At 36.7% G+C, this 16,685-nt stretch overlaps 1 pseudogene; it reads left to right on the forward strand.

The window, feature by feature from the left end:
* Positions 1-787: 787 nt before the first annotated feature.
* On the forward strand, positions 788-1,397 carry LOC110314509 (annotated as a pseudogene).
* The last annotated feature ends 15,288 nt before the right edge of the window (positions 1,398-16,685 follow it).

Genomic DNA, 16,685 nt, shown 5'->3' on the forward strand with positions numbered 1-16,685 from the left:
TGCATTTTTTTTTTCTGATTTGCTTATTAATGCATCTCTGGGGCCTAGAACAGTGCCTGGCATTTACTGGGATCTCAGTAAATATTGGCTGCCTAGTTGGCTTAGAGTTTGTGGGCCTTGATGAAAGTTTAACCTGGAAGAAAAATTTTGTTACTCAGGTCTCCTATATAATAACTAGGAACTGACAATTAATTTTTTAAAATTTTAGGATCAAGTTCGAATATTAACTACCTTTCTATGTAGTGATCCAAGTCAACATGTTCTCCGCTCTGCCACAGTACAAGAAAAAAGGATCAAGTTGACATGTATACATTAGAGTCTACTAAGTAAATTATGAGTTTGCAAGTTGGACATAGATACTGTGGACAGTTACCCACTCAATATCACTAGGCTAATTTAAGCACCAACCTTGTGGACTTACCTCATTTAAAGTCAACAGCAGTGAACTAGAACTTCTGTTCAAAGCATCATTATTATCTGAGTTCTTATTCATTCTGCTTAGCTCTGGAGGCATTCCCTTTGAAATACCAATATCAGTACCTACATCAATCTGACCAATGTAAAGGCAGGTCTGTGTATTTTCCAGGGGCAGAGTAAGGGGTGGTGGAGTACAGAGAATATAACATGCTAGAAAAAGAAAAAGAGCCAAGAAGAAGCCTCTGTCCTATAGTTATAATTTGGGTCTAGCCTTTTTTCTGAGTCTACCACTTTGTTATTTCTACTTTATGTATCTAAATTTCTAATATGGGGGCCAGCGCTGAGTGGCAAAGTCAGAAGACCTGCTAAGATGCTGCTGGATTTGTCCGAGGAGCACAGGAGCACCTGGCTTTCCTGCTGCAAGTGAACACCACGATGGTCACCAAGTTCGGGAGGCTTGCCATGGAGTTCCTCAGACAGGGATCAAACCCAAAGATTTATGAAGGTGCCGCCCGAAAACTCAATGTGGGTAGTGACACTCTCCAGCATGGTGTGGAAGGATTAATGTATCTCCTCACAGAGAGCTCAAAGCTCTCTCAATTTATGAATTAGATTTCCAAGACTCTGTTTTTGTTCTGGGATTCTCTGAAGAACTGAACAAATTATTGCTTCAGCTCTACCTGGACAACAGAAAGGAGATGAGAACTATTCTGAATGAGTTAGCACCTCGTCTTCTCAGTTACCACAGTCTTGAGTGGCAGCTAGATGTACAGCTTGCAAGCAGAAGTCTCAGGCAACAAATTAAACCAGCAGTAATGATAAAGCTGCACTTCGATCAGAATAGAGACCACAGCACTCATTTTTTTTTTTTTTTTGCAGACGACCCAGCTACCCTGCTTCATTTGATTCAGCAGCTGGAGCAGGTGTTAGAGGAAATGAAAACAAACCACTGCAGGACAGTAGTCCACAGCATCAACTAGCTCTGAGGTTCACTTCCTTCCAGTTGGCTACACAGGAGTGGCAGTGGTCCGTCTGGATTTCATGGAGTTTCTTTCCCTGCTCAGGATGTTGAAATCTTGATCAGAAGCTGAACTAAAGTTCCTTTTTGGTGCTAAATGCAGTTAGCTTCTTGACAGATTGAAAAGCATTTCTTATGTTAAGTGTGTAAATAGGATGGACCAACTAAAATGAATCAATACTGTTCTTATTTTCTGTGGATATGTGACTCTTCTGACTTGGATATTTTTATCTACTTTATTTCCTTTGCCAGTGATCAAAATTTGAAAATAAAATTCACTGTTACTACTTAAAAAATAATTACTAATATATCCAATTTATCCCTATGTCTTATCTCTATCCCTATATATCACTTTCTTCCAGTCCTATATTCTCCAAAGGGAATTCTCCTCCACTTCCCTTTCAATAGTAGTCATAGTGCACTTGAAATATGTCAAGAATCAGGCAAAGTAAAGCAATCCACAGAAAAAAGAGAAGATGAAAATATACCTCACTGAGAACATACTTGAGAATCAGATAATAGGAGAACAATGTGCCTTTGTAAAACCAAATTCCACTAAGATGAAAGACTGTGCAAAAAATATATACATTTTCAGATATATACTTTTGTTATCAATATTCTGTTAAATGTTCACTGATTTATACTTTTCTTTCAATATGTTATCATCTACATGCAAGCCAGGTGTGGTCTGGTACACCTGTGATCCCAAAACTCAAAAGGTGAGGGCAGAACAATTATGAATTCAAAGACAATCTAGACCCCGTTTTACAAATGAAGAAAGAAAGGAAAGGAAGAAGGTAGGGTAGAGGAGTGAGGAAAGTAAAGGAAGAAAGGATGAAAAGAAAAAGGATTAAAGCAAAGGTTTTATTGTCAGTGAGATGAGTAGGTAAAGGTATTTGGCCTTAAATATAATCCCTGATGACCTGAATTTGATTCCTAGATATCTCATTGTCAAGAAGAGAGCCGACTTCCACAAGGTGTCCTGTGGCTTACATATGCATGCTGCAGTATATGCACAAACAAGACGAACACAATACATAAATGAAACCATGCTCAAATTATCATTAAAATAGTTTATCTTCTGTCCATGCCATTATTTTACATAGGTATAAACACCACAACAGGAAGCTTATATTGATACCATTTTCCATAACTATCCTATTTCTAATGACTCAGTTTTATTTGAACTTCTCTGTTTATCTTTATGAAATTTTATCAGCTGAACAGACTCATGAATCAGCAGCCCAGTCAAGACTCAGTAATTCAATAGCTACAGGGATCCTCTTTTATAACAAAACGGACCAGAATTTTCACCTTCTATCCTGTCTGAGACATCTAGCAAATACTAAGCTGATGTTCATCTATGCAAATTGTCATTTCAAAAACTTTTATCAATGGAAGTTTGTAATATATAACCTGTTATGACTGAATGATTGATTTTTGACTTAGCCTAATTACCAGGATAACCATTCCAAGTTGTTGCCTTTATCAATAAATTATTTCATTTTACTCCGGAGTAATATTGTATTTTATGATTTCCTATAATCATTTGCTGTTTAGTAGCTTTCTGGTTCAAGAATAATAGCATTGTTTCTCATTAGTAGCTATTATGAATAAAGCTCCCATAATTATCTGTAAAGGTTTTACTTGTGCATGGAGTTTTAATTATGTAAAATAAATACTTAATCATACTCTTGCTGGATCATATGGTAACTGTGTGTTTATTTTCATAAGAAAAAAGCCAAACTGTTATGCAGAGTGGTCCTACCATTTCATTTCCAACGACAGTATACAATTGAACAAGTTTCTGTGAATGTTTATGAAAATATTGTTAGTATTGATTAAGATACATTTTAATTTTATCTATGTACTTATGAGTATTTGTGTGAGTATGTGTGAATGGTGCACACACATGAATGTGTGCAAGTATTCTCTATGGAGAGGCTATAGCAGATGCTTTTTTATTACTCTCTGCAGTACTGCATTGATGCATTGAGATAGGATCTCTCGCTAAACTTACCATTTCAGTTAGGATGGCTGGATAGTGAATTTTCTGAGTCTACCTGTTTCTACCCCTCAATGTTGAGGCTGTAGACCCATGCAGCCATGTAGGGCTTATTTGTGTGGATACTGGGGTTTCAAACTCACGTCTTCATAAACGCAGAGCTCACTCTTATTCAATAAGCATTCTCCCCAGCCTTGTGTTTTGGCTATTATTATAATATTTTGAATGTTATAAATATGCAAAGATATATTTTTGAGATTTTAGTTTATAATTCTCTGATGTTTAGTGATGCTAAACATATTCTCATATAATTTATTTATTTTATGTATAGGGTGTTGATTGAAATATACCATCATGTCCTTTCCTTATATTCTGTTTAGATCATGTGTTGCTTTGGGGCTATTGAATGCTGAGAATTCTTTGTATATTTAAGATAATAGCTCTGTGATGAACACATGTATTGCAAATATGCCCCATCCCTTTGTGTCTGTAAGTTGTTTCCTAATAAGGTATTTCAAAGAGCATCTTTTTTTAGTTTTTAAAAATATTTCATTTAATCCAGTTTATCAAGTTATAGTATTATGGACTATGACTTTGTGAATTTTCAGGGCTAAGAAACCTCTTCTCATTCGACAGTCTGAAAATTTTTCTTTTACCTTTTCTTGAATACTGCAGTTTTTTGGCTTTGCATTTTAGTCCATGATCCACTTCTAGATGTTTTCTATATGGTGGACTGTTCAGTCAAATTTCAGTTTTATGCCTAAAAACACTCTCTAGATCAAGGACCATTTGCTGGAAAGGCGGCCTATCTCCACCAAATATGCCATTGTTCTGGTCTTGTTTATGCAGCTATTTCTAGGATAAATGGTTTCACACCAGATTTTGTAGTATTCTGGCTCTTAAAATATTTCTGCTTCTTCTTGATCAATGTTTCCTGAGCCATACATACATTAATGGCAGCAGTTGTGAGGGAGATGTTGGGGCTCATTGGAGTTGGGCTTCCCACAGTCTGTTGATCTCTGCATTGTGTCTGGTTGTGGGTTTTCTATGAAGCTCTTCATTTGTTGTAAAATGAATCTTTTCTTTTTATGAGGGGCAGTAGCTACAGTTATATTATCCCGGTCTAGCAAAGTTATAGTAGATTCTTTTCTATGATCCATTTATTATTACCTCATTAGTCCAATGAACCTAACTAGGATTCCAATACCAGGCATGGTTTCCAGCCTGTTGAGTTGTCCTTAAGTCTAATTAGACAGTTGATGGTTGCCACCAACATGTGAGTGCCACTTATTACACTTTAATGCCTATGCTATGCTATGCTGGCAATTGTTGTGGTTCCTTAGTATTGTAGATGAATTGGGCTATTTAATTTTTTTCCTCCTTTCATAGCTTGCATAGTATCTTCTAGAACTATGGAAGCTAGACTGAAGGAAAGAGACTTTCAGGTCAGATCTGGTTCTAAACATCTGACTCACAGGTCCTAATTGTTTAGTATCTTCAGCAATAGAAACACACACATGCAACCTGTAAGAGACAATCAAGGGCTACTCTGCTAATTTATATTGTCTGGGGAATCAATTGAACTACTCTGACCACTATTTGAAAACAGGTTTATTGTCCGTGTTAATGGTTTTGTTGGTTGATTTTGTTTTTTGTTTTTGTTGTTGTTTTGTCTATGGTTCTTGTTGGGAGCACTGATATCTCAAGTGTCTTAAATTCCTTTAAGGTAAATGCACATACATATACTTATGCATTATGTATAACTTTATGAAGCTATAATATGATTTCTTCTGAATTTATCAAATAACCTTGGTGCTATTTGTTACTTGTCCCCCCTTCTCCTTCTGTATTGACTGTCCTGTTTCCTCCTAGTTGGAGCCACTTCATATCATCTATAATCCTGCTATTCTCCTCCAAAGACCCCATCCCCATGTTTCTTTAACATTTTCCTGGTTTCTGTGGTTACACTATGTTTTATAGTCACATCTAAGGATTTGGAGGTCTGGATGTTATCTTAGTCAATATAATATTTTCTAGGTCCAACCTTCAAATTTCATGATTTCATTTTTCTTTACAGCTGAATAGTATTCAACAGTATGTGTGTACCATATTTTCATTATTTACTAATCAGTTGAAGGGTATTTAGATTGCTTCCATTTCCTGGTTATTGTGAATACATCCAAAATGAACATTGATGATCAAATATCTGTGCAGTAGAATGCTGAGTCTTTTGGGTATATGCCAAGGAGTAGTATGGCTTATATCATATGCCCAAAAGACTCAACATCCTACTACAAGATACTTTCTCATCATGTTCATTTTTAGTTTTATTTTGAAGATTCTCTACATTGAATTTCAAATTCTCTGCCCCAAGTTACATTCTCAATAACAGTAAATGTGTTTTTCTCTTTCTCTACAAACTTGCCAGTATTTGTTGATAGTTATTTTATTGATCTTAACCATTCTGACTAGAGTAAGATGAAATCTCAAACTGGTTTTAATTTTTGCATTTCCCTAATTGATAAGGATGATGAACACTTTTTGAAGTACTTTGCCATTTTTAGTTCTTCTCTTGAAAACTATGTTTAGATCCCTAGCCCATACTGTAAATTGGTTCATTTGTTTCTTTGTTTTTTTTCTTTCTTTCTTTGTTTTGCGCTCTTTTATATTTTGGATATTAATCCTGTGTCAGATTTATATCTGAAAAATTTCTCTCCCATTCCGTGGATTTCTTCTTTACCTGATGGTTTCCTTAGCTGCTCAAATGCTCTGTAGTTTTGTGGGGTCCCAGTTGTCCATTGTTGGCCTTAATTCCTTGGCAAATGGATTCCTATTCCAAAAGCCCCTTCTGACAACTATCTCTTATAGTGTCCTCCCTACACTTTCTTCTACCATTTTCCTTGTTTGACATATCATATTGACATCTTTGTTCCACATAGAAATCATTTGTGTTCAGGGTGATAGGTATGGATTTAATTTCTTCCTTCTGCATGTAGATCAAGTTTCCCCAGGACCATTTGTTGATATTGCTATTTTTTTCCCAGTATTTGTTTTTTTTCTTCTTTGTCAAATAATAGATGGTTGTAATTGTGAGTACTCATGGCTGAGTATTCTATTTTGTTCCATTGGTCTTTATGTTTATTCTTGTGCCAGTAAATATGTTGTTTTATGTCTTAAAATCTGAAATATCAGTCCTTCCAGTACTCTTTTTGTTCTGAATTGCCTTGTTTATTCTGGTTCCATATAAATTTTAGAATTTTTTTATTTCTGTAAAGAAAGTTGTGGAAATTTTGATTAGGGTTGAATGGAACCTATAAATCGCTTTTGGTTGAACAGGCATTTTATGATATTTATTCTACCAATTCATGAACACCTGATGTATTTCCATGCTGGAACTACTTCAATTCAAATCGGATCAACTTGGAAAAACCTGATAGTTTGAGTCCATGAACATGGTATATATATATATATATATATATATATATATATATATATATATTTTTTTTTTTTTCTTTAAAGTTGTAATTCTATGCTTTCTATTTCTTCAGATTTCAGGCTAGTACACAGCATTTGATATGAAAGTTGATAGGGAAGGAATGGGGTACAATTTCATCACATTAAATTAAAAATTCTCCAAAGCATCTGTGGCACTTTTTGACCAAGGGGTATACATATTATATTGTCCCCTAAACATTCTTGTATATAATTGAATATCTTGTACAAAGTTATTAAGGTGACCTCGTTTGCTGGATATAATTGCAAATGCATGTGTAATTTCATAGATTGAGAGGCGGAGAGACAATAGGTTTACAAGTTTGAAGGTAGTGTTGTGTATATAATAAGATCCAGGCTAGCCAAGGTTATACAAAGAGAACTTTTCACAAAAAAATCTTTAGGAAATATTAAACTTGCAAAGGATTTATTCATTCCTTAAGACCTCACACAAAGTTATAAATAGACTTAAGAGGAATACTACTGAAACAATTCAGTCTATTTAATTAATACCAAAGTTTGACTACTTCTTTCTTTAAAATGGGAGCATGTCATAGGACTGTTTTAGAAAAGTATCTATACAAAGTAAAATTGCACACCAATTCATTATTATTAATGTGAGAAAATATAACAGACTGAACATTGTGTGATTTCATTTCTCAAAATTATTGTATACTTAGATCTCAGAGAGGGTTTGTTGATTAAAAAGCTTATATACTCACTGATAGCAATGAGTAAAGTGATTTATATTAATTTCACCATAAAATGTTATATTCATACTTATAGAAACATGTTTTATATTAAAATCAGCTATATCTGAATGCTTAGTTGTATTTATAAATATATTTAGTCTATTTTGATCAGAAGCCCATCTCTACTATTTGTTAGATGCTGTGAAACTGTGAAACCCCTAGATCAGTGGCCAATGAACAGGAGAAATATTGACCAGAAAGATCACAGAGTTTGGGGTGATTGCATGTTTCAATATTACAAGAGACTGAGGCTTCTAGTATATCCTTCATAGATGTAGGTCATGGTTTTTAAATTGCTTCTACATCTCTGTGCTACAATGCTTTGAAGGTTGTCTGCACAGGATCAATATTGTGGATTTCCCTGTGCATAATTTGAATCTTTATTGACTTGTTCTGTTCTCCTGGGATATAAGGGGATGCACATCTTTATGCAGGAACATCTGTTGTGAGCTTATTTCCTTTAACCCTTCAGAAATCAAAGGCTTTGTCTGTTAAATATTACCAGTGAAAGTACTATATAATTATTGGAAAGAAAATGTTTGTGCCGTTTTCTTTTCCCAATTTTCTCTCCAGTTGTTTTATGCCAATCATTATTCTTCATGGCTGTTCTAATTTCTATAACTTTCATTAAATTTCTTACCTATCTGCCAAATTCTGAAATTTTGTTATCACTTCTGTTTGCAGTTTACTGGATCTTTTAGAAATTCTTTTTTTTCCATTTGATATTTCTTTATTACATAAAAGTCATCGTTTCCCGACGTATGACTTCTGGATCTTGATAAACTATCCTACAGTTCAGACACTTGTATCTAGGAAGGATAATGGAGAAATATTTCATCANAATACAGAAGAAAGTTGTTTTCCAAGAGTGGAAATGAAATTTTCAGTAGTTCAGATTTAGTAAAACATCCATGTTTTGAAGATGACTACATCCTCCTTCTTAAAATACTGACCTTTAGAACTTTGTCATACTTCATCCTGCCATGTATACTCTTTAGTACTGATTTATCTCTGCAACTTTGTTCTTCACCTTTTTCCATTGCCTCAAATAATTGGGCCTGTCTAGGATTTAGTTGTGGCCTAAATTTTTCTTCATTTATAATCATAAACATAGACAACCTCACTCAGGTTTTTAGTTTTTGTGTCATCCTATGCGATTATTCCTTAAATTATTGTCGCTCTTGTTCCTCAGAACTATATCTTACTGTCTGCTTACACTCTTGACTAGATAGCAGAAACTTAACATACTCAAAACAATTTGCTGGATCCCGGTCCTCTACTCCTCATATGCCTTGGCTAATTCTAATCATGATGCCTAATTGCCCTGTTACAGATCCAAGTTCATACTACTAGATCTAAATAATAGTTCTTGATTTCCCATTTCTTTCAAAAATCATGTTTAATCTGTTATCAGACTCCTTCCACTTTACCCCAGAATTTGTTTCTTCTGAATTCCCCAGTCTCTGCTGAGAACACTAGTTCAAGCTACCACTGTTACTCACTTAAATTACTGAACTCACTCTCCTTGGTCCACTCTTATTTTTTTCTTTTCACAAACAACCTCATGATTAAGCATTTTTTTCCTTCCTTCCTTCCTTCCTTCCTTCCTTCCTTCCTTCCTTCCTTCCTTCCTTCCTTTTTTCGCAATGAATACCAAACAGAAAAACTTTTATTTTTGCTGTGGGGCAGACAATGTATGAAAGAGGTGCAGTGTGTAATAATACATCGAAACTTTATACAGTTCTAATGGCTTGGTGAGATGGCTCAAGGGCAGTGGGCTACTGATGCTCATCATTCTGACTATCTGTAACTGATTCCCAGAACTCAGGCTGGGCTTTTCAATGCTAGCCCAAATGTTTCAACTCATTTAAAAGCTACAAAAATGTTTCTCTAAAGCCAGAGTAAATTACTCTACATCTCACTCACTGGTCCACTGAGTTCCAGCTTCGATTTTTTTCTCACTATACCATCTCACCTTAAACAGTACCTCATTGGAGACATCTCTTGACTCTCACCCTATTGAAAATTATTCTCTTAAACACAACATTTTCCGCTCTATTCCATTATTTTGTTTTACTCTCTTTTTATGTCCTTACAGTATCTGTTGGCATTTAACTATACTTTGGGGGATAAAAATGTTTAATAAATGGATGTGATAGGTTAAGGGATTAAAAAAATACATAACCATGAGAAGAAAGCTATCTTTGTTACTCTAGATCCACTATCTGCAGGTTCCATCAATGCTTATGGTCAATAGTGTCTGGATAGGTTAAATTAATGATTTAGGAAATATTGATGTTTTACCAATAAAGTTATTTTTTCAAATAAAACAATGTAGTAATCTTCATATATTAAACACATAAAAATTGTCTTTGTTAAAGAGGTATTTATGGTCAGTAGTGAGACAGTGGCATCAACATTTTCCCTTTCTCGAGAAGCACATATGACTCAGCTTGGAATTGTAAAACTCTAAAACATCGTTTGATCTATTGCATTCAACTTTTAATAAAAGTGATTTCTGGGTCATTATACTGGGCTCTACTTGTGTGGCTCATATATATTCTGAATATATATTTAGCAACAATGATGGATACCAGAGATGCTATATTAGTTGACCCCATTTATTTGCATGGCCTGAGAAATTCCCTACTGAGAAACTTATTAGACTAGGACGCTGTTCATTTCACCAAGAAGGGGAACTTTTGGTATTAAGGTGAAAGTTTAAATCAGAGCATTTATTCAAAGCCAAGGGAAATTATCCTTGAAATGAATGGATGATACCCTAACTCTAAATCACTATTAGTTAAGGGAAAGTTCAGTGGAGAAGGTCACCAAATAATTGTGTGTAAAAGATATAAAAGTTCCTCTGTTTCTTAATAAATCATTGGTGTTTTTACAAATGATGATTTCTGCTGTGTTGGGAGCATGGACTAATTCAAGAAACATGTTTGATCTGAAAAGCCTCATTAATCATTAATTGTAAGGTCAGACATATTTATGTTTGCAGAGTCCCTCTTTTCTAACAGTTGGTAGTTATAACATCTGATTCTCTGATTTCTCTAATTTTGTCATTAAGCAATGAATTAAAATATAAAAATCCCTAAGCCTGGTGATGTAGGTTCATGGTAGACAGCTTGTCTAGAATGTACAAGCCCTGTGTTTATTTAGTGACACTGAAATGTACTAAGGTAAAAGGCAGGATACAAAAGCTTTTCATTAAGATTATTTCCAGGGACAAGGGTAATATTCAATGTAAAGAATTGTTTAGAGAGATTGAAAAATAATAATTTCTGTCAACTTTCTATGGCACTAATTAACTGGGAATCCTAACCAAGTGAGAAAATCAGCTCAGAAAATTGCTGAAAAATGGATCAATTCTCATTGCATATGTTGGCTCTGAAGATGCGAGTATAAGCACTCTTCAGTTTTCTAACCAGAGACTGACTTGTGGAACATAGTTCATTTGCATCAGAAAGTCTTTGGTAAGTGGACTAGTTTTCATCTCATTGAAGAACCTTCAAGATGTGCTATGCAGGCAAGCCCCAGTGTGAAAACAGAGTCAGAAGCTCTGCACTGTGTTTTCTCTATGCCCTGATATCTTCAGTTATCAGGGTTTTTTTTTTTTTTGTTTTGTTTTCATTTTTTATTTATTATTATTTTCTTTATTTACATTTCAAACGCTATCCCGAAAGTTCCCTATACCCGACCCCCTCCCCTGCTCCCCTACCCACCCACTCCCACTACTTGGTCCTGGCCTTCCCCTGTGCTGGGTCATATAAAGATTACAAGACCAAGGGGCCTCTCTTCCCAATGATGGCTTATTAGACCATCTTCTGCTACATATGCAGCTAGACTCGAGCTCAGGGGGCACTGGTTAGTTCATATTGCTGTTCTGCCTATAGGGTTACAGACCCCTTCAGCTTCTTGGGTACTTTCTCCAGCTCCTCCATTGGGGGTTGTTTTAGTTTGGTGTTTTATCACAGCAATAGAAAAGTAACTAAGATATGTAGATATTTGAACTATAGTTTTTGGAGTCACACGAATAGATTATAGTCTTAATATTCACTTATAAGTTTTGATCCTGGGCTAAGTTATTTGCCATGTTATAGTTCAATTTCCTCATGGATTCACTTGGAATAATAATAGTACCAACTTCAACATTTGCTGTGAGCACTAACAACTGGATACATAGGAAAAACACATAAGTAGTACCTGATATATAATAATTGTTCAATGACAATTTAAAATATTTATTTATTTTACTCAGTATGTGTTTGTATGAGGGTGTGTGTGTGTGTGTGTGTGTGTGTGTGTGTGNGNGAGAGAGAGAGAGAGAGAGAGAGAGAGAGAGAGAGAGAGCTGGATATGATAAGCCTGTGGAGGGAAGTCTGTCCTGAGGATGGAACTTAGGTCATCAAGCCTCTGTCCAGGCACCTATAACTGCTGAGCAATCTCATAGTCTTCTTAAAGACAATTTTTGTAATGCTTATATCAATATAATGTAGGTTTTATTGAATGAAAACAGTCAGTCATGACAGAATATATATTATTTAGTCACTCATAATAAGAAAAATAATTGAAGACATTGAAACATGGAGTGCAGAGTTTAGTTTCTTGTATGTTATTGCCTTGCCTTTTCAACTTGGCAAACATAAAATTTTCCACGGAGTAAAGAGGTTTTTTCTTGAGAGCTATATGCTGGTATATACATTCACTGTTCACCATTAGAATTCAGTAATACAAATGACAAGAACAGAAGGGAGCTATTCCATCGAGACAGTTGGTTTATGTGCTCTAAAACTCTGTAAGAAAGAATAGTAAAGCATTCAAAATGAGACTTCACCTCCTTTAGAAAATGACACCACATGGAATGCTGAATACATCCCTCTCTGCATGAGATGATATTAGTGGCCCAGAAATAGAACTTAGTAAAATGAAGAACACAGTCATAAATAGACAACTGATGGTTTAGAAGTGCAAGGAGGGGATATAATCTGGAAAATGTTTTTTTTAATTTTAACAGTTTTTCAAAGCAGAGCCACCAAGGAACTTAGAAAATAAGACCAATTAAAACATAGGGCCAGAGGGTAAGGTAGACATTGTATGTGTTTTTATATGCATGCACATGTGTGCACATGCGCAATATTCGTACATCAGAATAACTGCTTCTAGAGAAAGTGTGGATCTGCTTGTGTGATCTTTCCCTGTGTGATAATATGCTTTGGTAGAATGTATATCCCAGTTGGAACCATACTGGCTAGAAGGAGGCAGAATGGAAGGACAGCATCTAATCATCTTTTTATTTAAAAAATTTTTTTTATTTATCTATTTTTTTGAGACAGACTTTCTGTGTAGCATTTGATGTTCTGTACTCAGTTTGTCAATCAGGCTGGCCTCCAACATACAGAGTTCTGTCTACCTCTGCCTCCCAAGTGCTGGGATTAAAGGTGTGTGCCACCACTGCCTGACTCTAATTGACAGTTTTTAGAATAACTGACTTTTTTTTTCCCTACCTGTTTTGACACAGCTCATGGAATTTCATTTATTCTTTAATGTTACAGAGGACTGATTTGAGATGCTGACCAAAATATGATACTGGAGATGAGAGCAATATAACAATGCAGTTTAGTAAGGACGGAAGACTGTAGTTACAACTGCCTTCAATGTAGGTCTTTTCCCCACAAGTGTTTATTGAATTCTAAGTTATAAACACACACACACACACACACACACACACACACACACACACACACACACACACACACTGTGGTAACATTGTACTTTTCATGCAAAACAAAATCAAGAATATTTGTTATCTCTTTGAAGTTTGCAGTCTAGTTTTTAAAAGGGAACAAAAACATAGTAATTAAAAAGTGGGGTAGAGAGCTAAACAAAGAATTCTCAGCTGAGAAATACTGAATGTCTGAGAAGCACCTAAAGAAGTGTTCAACATCCTTAGTCATCAGGAAAATAAAAATCAAAATGACCCCGAGATTCCACCTCATACCAGTCAGAATGGCTAAGATCAAAAACTCAGGTGACAGCAGATGCTGGCGAGGTTGTGGAGAAAGAGGAACACTCCTCCATTGCTGGTGGGATTGCAAGCTAGTACAACCACTCTGGAAATCAGTTTGGTGGTTCCTCAGAAAATTAGACATAGTACTTACAGAAGATCCAGCTATACCACTCCTGGCTATATACCCAGAAGATGCTCCAATATGTAATAAGGACACATGCTCCACTATGTTCATAGCAGCCTTATTTATAATAGTCAGAAGCTGGAAACCACCCAGATGTCCTTCAACAGAGGAATAGATACAGAAAATGTGGTACATTTACATAATGGAGTACTACTCAGCTATTAAAAACAATGAATTCATGAAGTTCTTAGGCAAATGGATCGATCTAGAAAATATCATCCTGAGTGCGGTAACCCAGTCACAAAAACACACACACATGATATGCACTCACTGATAAGTGGATATTAGACCAGAAGTTTGGAATACCCAAGACAAAATTCACAGTCCACATGAAGCTCAAGAAGGAAGACCATAGTTTGGATACATAGATCCTTCTTAGAAGGGGGATCAAAATACCCATGGGAGGAGAAACAGAGACAAAGTTTGGAGCAGAAACTGATGGAAAGGCCATCTAGTGACTGTCCCACTTGGGGATCCATCCCATATCACCAAACCCAGACACTATTGTGGATACTAACAAGTGCTTGCTGACAGGGGCCTGATATAGCTATCTCCTGAGAGGCTCTGCCAGTGCTTGACAAATACAGAAGTGGATACCCACAGCCATCCACTCGACTGAGCGTAAGGTCCCAAATAAAGGATCTAGAGAAAGTACCCAAGGAGCTGAAGGTGTTTGCAGCCTCATAGGAGGAAAAAGAATATGAATTAAACAGTAACCCCAGAGCTGGGAATAAACCACCAATCAAAGAAAGCCATGGTAGGACTCATGGATCTAGCTGCATATGTAGCAGATGATAGCCTTGTGGGACATCAATGGGAGGAGAGGCCCTTGGTCTTGTGAAGGCTTGATGCCCCAGTGTAGGTGAATCCCAGGACAGGGGAGTGGGAGTGGGTGGGTTAGTGAGCTGGGGGAGGGGGATGTAATGGGTGGGGTTTGGAGGGGAATGGGGAAAGGGGATAAAAATTGAAATGTAAATAAAGAAAATATCTTTAAAAAATAAAAATTATGGTAAATATGAAATGTGAGGATGGGGGCTGGACAGTTGACTCAGTGGTTAAGAGGACTGGCTGATCTTCCAAAGGATTCAGGTTCATTTCCCAGTGCTCACAACTATCTGCAACTCCAGTTCCAGGGACTGCTATGCACCCACACAGACATAGATGCAGGCAAAACACCTATGCACATAAAACAAAAATAAGTGAATTATTAAAGAAAATATATTGTGCTGATTGTCATGGAAGAAATAAAGCAAGGTTTTGGAGTAGGGTAAAAGAAGAGTGTCTAATCCAATCATATAGAATAAGATTTACTATCTACCCCTGCACATAACAGTACTATTTTGATTTTTTTTTTATTTAAATAAGTGATGTTCATGTAGGTTTTGGGTTGATTCATGGCACCTAGTATGACATTTGCTACTATTCTCCTTTAACCATGTTTCCACTAAAATGCTGTACTCATTGCTCGCTATGTTGGTTATCGTCTTGTCTGATAAAGAAGATGTGGCTCTGAATTACTGTTATCACAGTCTCATTGGATAGTACTGGAAGAGCACATGCCTGATGGTCTAACTATTGATTACCATTGGCAAGCTGAAGAATAAATATATCAACAGGTGCTATTGATACAAAATGCCTAGGAAGCCAAGCTGAGCCTAATATTTCCCTCCTTATCTTTCAGCATTTCTTAATTGATCAGTGGATATTTTCTTGCCCAAGTTCAATTAACACTGTCCTTATTAAAAGGGATTCTCATAAGAGCCACTGTATTTAATTACAATAATGTATGAATGAGCACATTGACTTTCTTTTTTATTTTTATTTATTTTTTAATTTGATATTTCATTTATTTCAAATGTTATCCCCTTTCCAGGTTTCCCCTCTGCAACTCCTCTATCCTATCTACCCTTACCCTGCTTCTATGAGGGTGCTCCCCCCCCACTTCGACCTCACCACCCTAGCATTCCCCTGCACTGGGGCATCAAGCCTTCACCAGACCAAGGGCTTCCCTTCCAATTGGTGCCAGATAAGGCCCCTTCAGATCATTCAGTCCTTCCCCTAACTCCTCAATTGGGGTGCCCTGCTCAGTCTGATTGCTGGCTGTAATCCTCCACATCTGTATTGGTCAGGATCTGGCAGAGCCTCTCAGGAGACAGCTATATCAGGCTCCTGTCAGCAAGCTCTTGTGGGCATCAGCAATAGTGTCTGGGTTTGGTGTCTAGGTTTGGTGTTTGCATGTGGGATGGATCCCCAGGTGAAGCAGTCTCTGGATGGCCTTTCCTTCAGTCTCTGCTCTACTCTTTGTCCCTGTGTTTTCTTTAGACAGGAGCAGTTCTGGGTTAAAATTTTGGAGATGGGTGGGTGGCCCCATCCCTCAGCTGGGGGCCGGGGATGTTTAACTACTTGATATGGTCTTAACAGGTTCTCCCTCTCCTTTGTGGGGTATTTCAGGTCCTGGGAGGCTCTTGATTTCCTGGCATCTGGGACGTTCTGATTGCTACCCCCAGTTCCCCATGCCCCATTGCTACACACCTCTGTTCAATTCCCTGACCCTCTCCTCTATCTCCTCTCTCTCCCCACATACCTGATTCTTCCCCTCCCCTTCTTCTTTTCACCCTAAGTCCCTCCTTCCTCTAATTCCCTTGATTATTTTGTTCCCCCTTCTTTTTTTTATTATTATTTTCTTTATTTACATTTCAAATGCTATCCCGAAAGTTTCCCATACCCCTCCCCCCACCTATGTTCCCCTACCCACCCACTCCTACTACTTGGCCCAGGCCTTGCCTTGTGCTAGGTCATAT

This window comes from Mus pahari, chromosome X, assembly GCF_900095145.1.
Source record: "Mus pahari chromosome X, PAHARI_EIJ_v1.1, whole genome shotgun sequence".
Classification (NCBI taxonomy): Eukaryota; Metazoa; Chordata; class Mammalia; order Rodentia; family Muridae; genus Mus; species Mus pahari.